The sequence below is a fragment of the Nycticebus coucang genome, chromosome 18, assembly GCF_027406575.1.
Source record: "Nycticebus coucang isolate mNycCou1 chromosome 18, mNycCou1.pri, whole genome shotgun sequence".
NCBI classification, from domain to species: domain Eukaryota; kingdom Metazoa; phylum Chordata; class Mammalia; order Primates; family Lorisidae; genus Nycticebus; species Nycticebus coucang.
The window spans coordinates 52,249,242-52,259,395 of record NC_069797.1 but is presented as its reverse complement, the minus strand read 5'-3'; positions in this window follow the sequence as shown (position 1 = coordinate 52,259,395).

Genomic DNA, 10,154 nt, shown 5'->3' with positions numbered 1-10,154 from the left:
ACATGAGGGAGGCACAACTTTCCTAAGGGGCCCTTATTCTGATGGGGGAAATACACTCTTTGCCTTAAGAATGGCTCTCGACTCTTTGCCAGATTCTTGCCTAGTGGGGGCGAGTCAGATGCTGTCCTGTGGAAATAAGGGAGACACAAATCCCTGCCTTCAGCGATCTTAACATTCTTGAGGAAGATACAGGCCCTAGAGGGTGCGCATCACCTAACCAGGGTCCCAGCCAAGACCTACCCACACCAGGGGTCAGGGACGGATTGTCAGAGAAAGGATATGGAAGCTGAAACTTCAGGATGAGCGGAGTTAACAAACCGGGGGAAGAGAATGTTTCTGGCAGAGGAATCAGCTGAGCACAGGTGCTGGAGAGGGAAAGAACGCAGAGCTCCCAGGGCTAGGGAGGCTCTGGAGAGGGAGTGGGAAGCAGGTCAGTAGGGCCCAGGGGAAGGTGCTTGTGAAGGGACAGGCTGAGGGGCCTGAACTACATTCTTGGAACACTAGGGATTGGGGTGGGGGGCGCTTAAGCAGAGGATGCTATAGACAGACTTGCATTTTGGAAAGCATCTGCTCTGAGTGTGGGGGAGGGGATAAACAGGCAGAAGGTGGGAGTCAGGGGTGGCCTGAAGTCGAGGAGGGAGCATACAAATGGCAAGAAGAGGGGTTTAAGAGAGCTCCTCAGAACAAGTGGGGTACCTTGGGGGTTGGGATGGAGAAATGCCCTTAAGAAATCCCCTGTATCTGCCCCCACAAACCACATTGTGGAGAAACCCTCTTTGCCCTTCTTCCGTCCCTCCTTCTCTGATTCTTTCTCAACTGCTAAAAGGCTTTGTTGACATCCCATCTTTGGTGTTGCCTCGGAGGGCTGAGTGAGGCCCCTGCCAGCGCCTCCAGACTCTGCTTGCTCCAGCCATCCTCCTCATCACTCTCTGAGCTCCCCCAAAGCAGCCTGCTCAGACTTCTTCAAGCTTTGCTGTTCCCTCTAGCCACAGGGCCTTTGCATGTTCTGCTGTCCCTTCTATCTGGAACACTATTTCTCCTTCTTTCCCAAATTTGTGTTTTTTTGCGGGACACTCTCTTTGAACTCAGCCCAACCCAGTTTCAGAGAAGAACATGTTCACTCCCTTCCATTAGGCCACTTAATCTTTCTTTGTAATTAGGCCCCTGTCTGATTATTTGATTATTATAAACTCCAGAAAACCAGAGACAGGGTCTGGTTTTGCTCACCTTGTAATCCTTAGCACCTTGCCTGGCATATAGTTGGCACTCAATAATATTATGTTGAATAAATGAATGAGTGTGGTCTGAGGCAACTCCGTCCAATTAAAATATAATGTGAGTGACATATATGTGATTTAAAATTTTTAGTACCCACGTTACATGAGTAAAAAGAAACAGGTGAACTTAAAAATATATTTTATTTAGCCCAATAAAGCCAAACTATTATTTCAACATATAATCAATATTTTAAAATTATTAATAAAATATTTTATATTTTTGATCCTAAGTTGTCAAAATCCAGTGTGTACTTTAGTCTATAGCACCTCTCCATTTGGACTAGCCCTATTTAAGTGCTCAGTAGCCCCGTGGAGCTGGTGGCCACCAAATAGGGCAGCTCAGCTCTGGAGATTTGTACCCTCCCGGGCAGGACTCATTCCACCCGCTGAGCTCAGAGGATAGATGGAGTCTCTCTTGCTTTTTCCTGCATCATCTGTCAGTCTCATTGGGCCTGAAGCCTGTATTCTCCCTCTTCCTCCTCACTCTCTGCTCTCTTCTGAGGCCCAGAGTCTCTCTCTGTCTCCTTCTCTAGGCTGAAGGAAGAGATCCTTCATCTTTGCCAGCCCATCAGGGTCCCATCTCTTCCCCAAGCACCGAGCCTCTCCTATTTCATCCAGGACAGTGATGCTGAGACAAGACTTAGAGCAATGTGAAAGGCCTCTTTGCCCAGTGGGGAGGGGCATGGGAGGCCACAGAGCCTACAGCCCAGTGTTCCAGCAAAGAAGGGACTGGAACTGCACTGGAGTCAAAAGGAGACATTTCCTATGATGCTCCAGGCTGGGGGGGGGCGTCTGCTGACCATATGCCTGGGGGAGGCGGCTCCTCTGATAAAACAAAGCAGATTCCTCTCCAGCTTTGTGGCAGCTGGTGGGCAGAAGGCCACAGGACAAGGCTGAGCCCTTAGGTGTCTGGATACAGAAGAACTAAAGTGAGGAAGGATCCTTTGGCCTCCTGTCCCACCCCCCCCCCCCATGCTCCTCCCAACACTTCTGGCCTCATGCTGACTCTTCCCAGCAACACCCAGCTCCCCTGGCCATCTTCCTGCCCTAAGCCAGGCCAGGCTGCAGATTGCTGTCCAGCTCCATCAAAGCAGGGCTGGGCATTCTCAGCACACACCCTCAGGGGCTCTGGTGCAGTGCTCCCATTCAGACCCTGAGTGGCTCTCATTATCCCCACATGCAGAGTGATTCCTCCCAAACTCAACTAGAACTCAGTGTTTTCCGCAGTGATCCCCATTTCCCATAATACCCTGGGGGCACCTATTCCTGGCCTCAACAATCCCAGAGGTGAGCCTAGGAGTATTTCCCAAAGGCTCCATTGTGGAAGAACATTCAGGGCATTCCAATTCTCACCCCCCATCCCTCCCAGGGCACTCAGTCCTGCCCTCTTCCCACAGTATCCGGGAACTTCCCCACCCCAGTGGTCCCTTCCCGGCAATCCCTACTCCAGCTGTTTCTAGCTACATTCCAAAAGGGCTCCTGGGAGAGGTGGGTTTGCATCTACCCCCTGGGCTGAGACTGCCCCTTTTGGAAAAATCTAAGAATGTTCCCATCTCCCTCCCATATTCTAGTGGCTCATAGAATTTGGGGGTTCTTCTGAGTCACACAGCAAGGGCTGAAGACTACCCTGAGACCCCTTGGGCTGGGGATCCACGTCCACGTCCAGCCTAACCCAGGTTTGAGGCTTTCATCAGCAGTCCAGATGGTTCTCGTTGTACCCCTACAGAACTTGGGGTGCCAGCGTTCTGCACAGGATGTGTGGGAAAGGATGTAGAAAAGCCAGGCCTCCCTTACTCAATGTTGGAGCCATGGGAGGTCACACCATGACCTCCTGGAAGATGATGCTGCCCAGAAGCTGGCCACCTAGGTGTTCCCCTGTCTGTGCCCTGAATACCAGTTAAGATTGTTTGTGTTACAAGAGGGAGAAAACAACGCAGAGCAGTTTGAGAGGACATGCCATCCATCAGAAGTGAAAGTAAGCATGGCTGGCTATAAGCACAGCTCCTTGTCTCTGAACAGCTGGTTCAGAGGCTTGAAAAACATTCCCAGACCTGGTTTCTGTCTTCCCACATCTTGCTTCCATTTCCTCAGATAGGCTCTTTCCTTGTGGTGGCAATAGGAAGTTCAAAGTCCTGAGGAAGAGAGCATCTCAGTCCTAGTAATCTTGGCAAAAGTCTCCAAGTAGCCTTCATACTGACTGGCCCATCCCTGTGGCTTGGGAATGCCATCACCTGCTAGCTAAAGTAGAGGTCACATGCTCTGTTCCTAGGGCAGGGATATTGTACTACTCGAAGCTTGGGGACTGAGAATGGGAGAAATTGAGGTACAGTCTCTAAAAGCTGACCCCTCAAAAGCAATCTCCATCCTAAATCAAACTTGAGCTCCTTCCTTTGCACCAGGCAACTGAGCAAGGCCCCCAGCCGAAAGTGTGAATTTCTAGTAAGAATCACGATGAAATCACACAGATATCATGGTGGAAAACGGGTTCCAAAGGAGAAATTCTTCATGGCTACAGGGACCTGGTGGGCCCTGCAGGGGAGGCACTTGTAGCAATCCCGGAAGGCTGGACAGCACTTGAACAGTGGGGATGGAAAGAACCTGGGGGACTATTTCAGGCAGAAACAGCTGGAGCAAAGGCCCAAGAACATGAGCAGGGAGGGTTTAACGTTGACTGGCATAAATAACGATGGGCATGAGTGAGAAACAGAGCGGGAGCTAATGAAGACTCGAATGCCAGGCTGAGGAATGTGACTGAACGGAGAAGCTATTGAGGTTGGCTGAGCAAGAGAATATTCTGGAAGGAAGCAGGAACTAGAGGCAGGAAGACCAGCTGGGAGGTTAGAGCTTCAGGTCTGCGGGAACCAGCAGCAGGGAGGGAAACAGGGAAACAATTCAGGAAATATTAAGGAGGGAGAAAGAACTAGCCTTGGCACCAGATCAAACAGGAACACAGCACAGCAGAGAGGACTGTCAACTCCCAGGCTCAAGCCTTGACAACCAATGGGGAGATGGAGCTGCTCAGAGACGGGGAGCTGGCAGGAGCGGCAGGCTTCCTGGAAGGTCAAGAATTCCACGTTGCACTGGAGAAGTCCATGGGACATCAAGGAAGAAGGTCAGGAGGCATCTGGTCACACAGAGGTCCCGCCTTATCTGAAGTTTTGCTTTCCCTGGTTTTAGTTACCCATGGTCAACTGCCATCCGAGAATATTAAGTGGAAAATTCCAGACAGAGACCATTCATAAGTTTTAAATTGCACATCGTTTTCAGTAGCGTGATGAAATCTCATGCCATGTGGCTCCACTCTGCCTGGGACATGAATCCTCACTTTGTCCAGAACTATCCATGTAGTCTACACTACCCACTCCTTAGATACTAAGTAGCCATCTTACTATTGGATCAAAAACACCATAATATATCCAGTGTTGGGTGCTCCCCCTGGTTTCACTGGGGATCTTGGAATGTATCCCACATGGATGGGGGGGCCCTGCTGTATGTGGTCAGGAGGTCAGGGAAATTTCAGGGTTATAGTGGGAGGCTCTGCCAGCCACTGAGTGAGGTCCCAATGGGACAAGGAGAGAGAGCCTTTGGATAGGACTTGCTTAGGTGACCAGAGAAAAATGAGCAGGCAGATGACCAAGGAGGGCCAGTCAGTGAGCTGAGAGGCCTGCATCTTGCAGCATCGCATCAGGGCCTAAGAAAGGAACAAGTTTCCAGGGGGAAGCAGGAGGAGCTCCCCATGCAGGAAGTGCAGGGAGCCCAGGAGGGAGGGTGGCACAAGCCTCTGGGCTGGACTGTGAGAAGGCATCAGGGTTAGAGGCAGTGGCAACAGGAGAGGCTGGCAAGTGAGGTGGTGGAGATACCCCTGTATAACTCTCCTTCTAGAAGCTTTGCTGAGAAGTGAGGAAAGAAAGGGCTTTCCCTGGGATGAGGAGGGGCTTTGGTGTGGGGTACTGAGAGGAGGATGTCATCTCTACCTTCAGAGGACTTTAGGTTTTGAAGCTGGGCCACATTGACCCACCCTCACTCTCCTAGCCTCCGAACTAGTCCCTCCGGCCCAGTGCCTCTGAATGAAATGCCACAGCCTTGAGGCTATGGGCCGGCTGAGGGGGCCAGCTCTGGTCCTCAGGTCCCAGCCCTCTTGTTGCTCCCATCCTGCCTGAGACCCATCCCATCCACCTCCTGGCCACTGGTGTAGGGCTAGTTAGCAAGAGCCTGTGTCTTATCTCAAGGAGCTCTAAGTTCATGTGAAACAAAGAGGGAAATTATCTAAAAATCCAAATGGGATTGGGTTGTGCCAAGAGAACCACAACTTAGATCTCCTGTCAAAACTCTTCCTTCCTTCCTTCCTTCCTTCCTTCCTTCCTTTCTTTTTGACAGAGTCTTACTATGTTGCCCTGAGTAGAGTGCTATGAAGTCACAGCTCACAACAACCTCAAACTCTTGGGCTCAAGCAATTCTCTTGCCTCAGCCTCCCAAGTAGCTGGGACTACAGGTCAAAACACTATTTCTCTAAGACTTTAATGAATAGCCCTGAGACCCCTATGCCATCCCTGCCAGGGCGATGGTTGACTGAGAGCCAGGACAGGATGGAAGGAGCTGCAGAATCACATTAGGTTCATGCAGAAGCCACCCTGGCAGCTCTGGGCACCCAGCCACCCTCTTCCTGGGGCAGCACATGGGCTGTGCACATGCCCAGAGAGTGCCACAGGCTGGGGCCTGCCTCATGCCTCTCTAGGGAGGCTGCCAGAAGCCCCGGGGCTGGGCAAACCCAAACAGTGACTCAGGTGAGTGGTGGAGGCTGCAATCCAGCCAGATTGTGGCACTCCCACCCTCCACCAGGTGCCTGGCTAGCCAAGGGATAGAACAGGGGCATAGAATGCTGGGTGGGGAGCGGGGGGCTTGGCTCCCTTCTGGGGCCATGGCCATCCCCAGTCCACTTGGCAGATAGGCCCAGAAGCTGTCTCAGGCAGACCCAACAAAGAGTGAATGCCCTGATGCCATGCAGCCCTCTGCCAGCAGAGATTCTCCACTGAGGGCAAAGGCAGCGACTGTCCAGGCCAACAGCAAGGGGCAGGGAGAGAGTAGCAGTGGGATTTGCAGCCTGATTTCTGGACTCTGGGTGCAGGGTCTGGCCTCAAGGTGGGCAAAAGGCCCAAGACCCCAGGGGATACCTGGGCACTGGGAACTAACCAGAGCCACCGCAGCAGCCAGGCCAAGTAACACAGCTGCTGCTCACGGGGCCTCTAGAGACACTGCTTAATGGCAACCGATGACATTTACCCAGCATTTTAAAGTTTACAAAGCACTTTCACAACCACAATTTCAGGTTATCATCTCATTAGCCCTGCCTGAGAGGCATTATTGGGTCCGCTTTACAGATGAGACAACTGAAGCCCAGAGGTTCGCCTAAGACCACTTAGGAGCCAGTCTGACTTTACCTTAGTGCCCTCACCTCCCGTCCTTCCCCCCAGGCTAGGCTGACCCTGGGGCTGGCAGACAGGCTGAGGGTGGAGATGGAGGTGGGTGTGGAGTGGATGGGGGTCTTGGGAGGTAGGGACCCTGGGGTAGGACTGGAATTCAACCCAGAGAGGGGGATGGAGGTGGAAGATAAAGTGACTCCATTTTGGTTTTGCCAAAGGTTCATTCCCCTTCCAGTGTCCTCTCCTACAAGGAGCGGCAAGGACAGCTGGAGCCCATGAGGGGAAGAAGAAAGGGGATCCCAGTTCAGAGCTTGGAGTCTTAACCTTGATACTGCCATCAGCACCCCCTCGCCTTTGTTCCCTGCCCTCTACCCTGGGCTGCAGGAGGCTGGCGCCACCGGGAGCCCGGCACAGAGCCATGGGGGCCAGGCCAGCATGGCCACACTGCAGCCCCAACCCCTACCATGAAGGCCTTTGCTTAGACCCCCGAGCCATCCCCAGTTGCCCACCACTATGTCTATCCACTAGATTCCCAGTGCCTAACTTTGGAGTTCAGAAAAGCCTGCCTTCTCAAGATACCCCAACCCCTCCCTGTCTTGGGCTCTGCTGGATCTCACTGAGTAGGCTCAGGGAGGCTCTTCCCAGGCACCTGAAATGAAGTGTTTTAGACCCACTTGTCAGAACACTCTTCTACCTGTGCTGCTCCCTCCCCCCAAGGGACACAGAGGGAAGAATGTGGGCTTTGGCGTCACATGGTCCTGGCCTCAAACTCTGGGCCCTGCCTCTTACAACTCTGGGATCTTGGGCAAAATAATCACATATCCTGTCTGACCCTTTGTTTCCTCAATTGTAAAATGGGAGTAAACAGTCACTGCCCAGAGATTCGCTTTAAGACTTAAAACTAATGTATGTGGCTTGGATATAACACAGCTCTGAGTCACACTGGATACCTGAGTCATCATCATCCCCACCCTGCATTAGAAGCCCCCAGAGGATCCCCAGCCTCCCTGCCCAGCCTGCCTCCCTCACTGCTCTCTCCATACCCTTCCCTGCATTTGTGTTCCCTGAGCCCAGCCACACTGTCCCGCCTGGGACTTCCATGCCTGCTTACAGCCACATCCCTTTGCAGCTCCTCTTGGAAGGCTCTCCAGATCTCTCTCCTGCGTCATCTCTGGGACCTCCTCAAAACTTTGCGTAGAGGGAGGCGCCTGTGGCTCAGTGAGTAGGGCGCTGGACCCATATACTAAGGGTGGCAGGTTCAAACCCGGCCCTGGCCAAACTGCAACAAAAAATATTCAGGCATTGTGGGGGGTACCTGTAGTCCCAGCTACCTGGGAAGGTGAGGCAAGAGAATTGCTTAAGCCCAAGAGTTGGAGGTTGCTGTGAGCTGTGTTGCCACAGCACTCTACCGAGGGTGACAAAGTGAGACTCTGTCTCCAAAGAAAAAGAACTTTGCATAGAAAGCACTCTACTCCACTTTGGGGCTTTGCTTTACATCTTTTATGAAATTATAAGCTGATTCATTTCTGCACCTCCCCACCCCCACAGCCCTCCCGCAGGGCTCCATGCACAGTAGGTACTGACTGTGGTCCTTTCCACAGACACGAGTGCAGCCCACCTCACGGCTGCCTGCTCAGAGCCGCTTCCACACAGAGTCTTTTCACCATGCAGCCTTCATCAGCCAGCGAGGACAGAGCCATTCAAGAAAACCTGGGACCCAACTGTACTCAGATAGACAGATACAGAAAGCAGGAGAAGGGAGAGAGAGAGAGCGCACGGGGGAGAGCGAGCTCGACTCATTTACAGGGGCCAGCCCCAGGGCTTAATCCAACCTGACACAGTTGGCAAAAGCCATTCACAGTTTTTCCAGCCATTCCAGCCAGGCCAGCAGCTTGTGCCTCCCCCATTCTTGGCCTATGACAATGATGACCACAACTGGAGAAGGAAAAGCCACCCACAGGCACAAATTTGTGAGACAGACAGACACAGCCTGGGCCTCCAGGCAAGAGCTGGAAGAAGACTGTGGGATGGGGGCAGTGAGGGAGAAGGCTCCCTGAGCTTAGCTGCAGCTGACACAGGGCTGGAGACTAATGCACCAGACACCTGTCTGCCTCCTGGGCCACCCTCTGCACGAGCCCTACTCTAGTCCCTCTTAGATCGTTAGTCAAGGCCCTTCTTCATTTCCTCTGAACCATCAGCTTCCTGAGAACAAGGGGCTGGCTCATGCTAACTAATCCCCAGTGCTATGCCTGATGGACAGCTATACATACAATCACCTTTCTGTACAGATGGGGAAATGGAGGCTCAAAGAGGCACAGTGACTCTCCCAAGGTCACACGGCAGAGTGGAAGCTATAGACCCTGTGCCGCCAAATACTTTGGACTTTGCTCACAATCCCCTTGTGGTCTCACACTTGATCTTCGCCAAAAGGCCGAGAAGTGATCCCCACTTGCAGTCTCATGGACAAGATATTCTCTGCAAATAAACTCCCAAAGCCCAGCTAGCTCTGAGAGACTCAGGAACAGAAAGTAGCAGAAAAACTTCCTCCTATCCATATACTCCGAGGGCACCCAGAGTGGCCTCCTAGCTTAGATGGCCCTGAGCAAGACCACTCAGGTGCTGCTCAGGGCACCCCTCTCTCCTGCTGTTACAGCAAGTCCCTGCCTCTCCCACTTCTCCTTGCAGCTTTGACCCTACAGAGCAGGAACGGAGGCCCAGGAGGCACAGTGAACTAGCCAGTGATGTAGCCGATACAGCCAGCCAGAAGGTGGCTCAGGGCTCCGGCTCCCAGGTTCCAGTCTGTCTGCACTCTGAGCTGTCCCTGTAGGAATAACAAAGCCCTGTGCTCTCCCTTCTGCCTGCCTTAGGTATAACCTCAGTGCCTTCTGCTATTTACAGCAGATAGAAATTGCTTGGCACAAACTTCAAGAAGCCCCCCAGACTGATGGGAAAGGCATGATTTTTGCCTCTGGTCAGCTTCCAGTTTGATGGTGGAAACAGGTTACAACATACCTCTGCCCACTCTGATGGTGAGAACAGGTCACACATGGAGGACTGGAAAGAGACAGAGTAGTGGGCATCCGTGGTGGGGGGTGGGCTTGGAGGTCACAGGGAAGGCAATGGGAATGGACAAATGGACAGGGAGAGTTTTTGGCAGGGAGAGGCCTGGGGAGAAGGGGAGGTTTGCGTCGGTGGGGGATGGAGGCTGCCTGCCAGGACCAACAGAAGGAGCCCAGGAGGCTTGGGGGTGGGGGGTTAGGGCAGGACCCTGGCGCTGGAGGCCCAGATACTGGACCCGGCTCCAGGAGGGAAACTTTAGCCTGTGGGCCCCCGTGCTAAAAAGCCCACGACATTTATGACTTTAGGAGGGTAAAGAGCCTGAGAAAAGAATCGCAGACCATATGGATTTGTTTCCTGGGTTTAAAAAATAATCCCTCTAATTAGGCCGGGAAAAGCC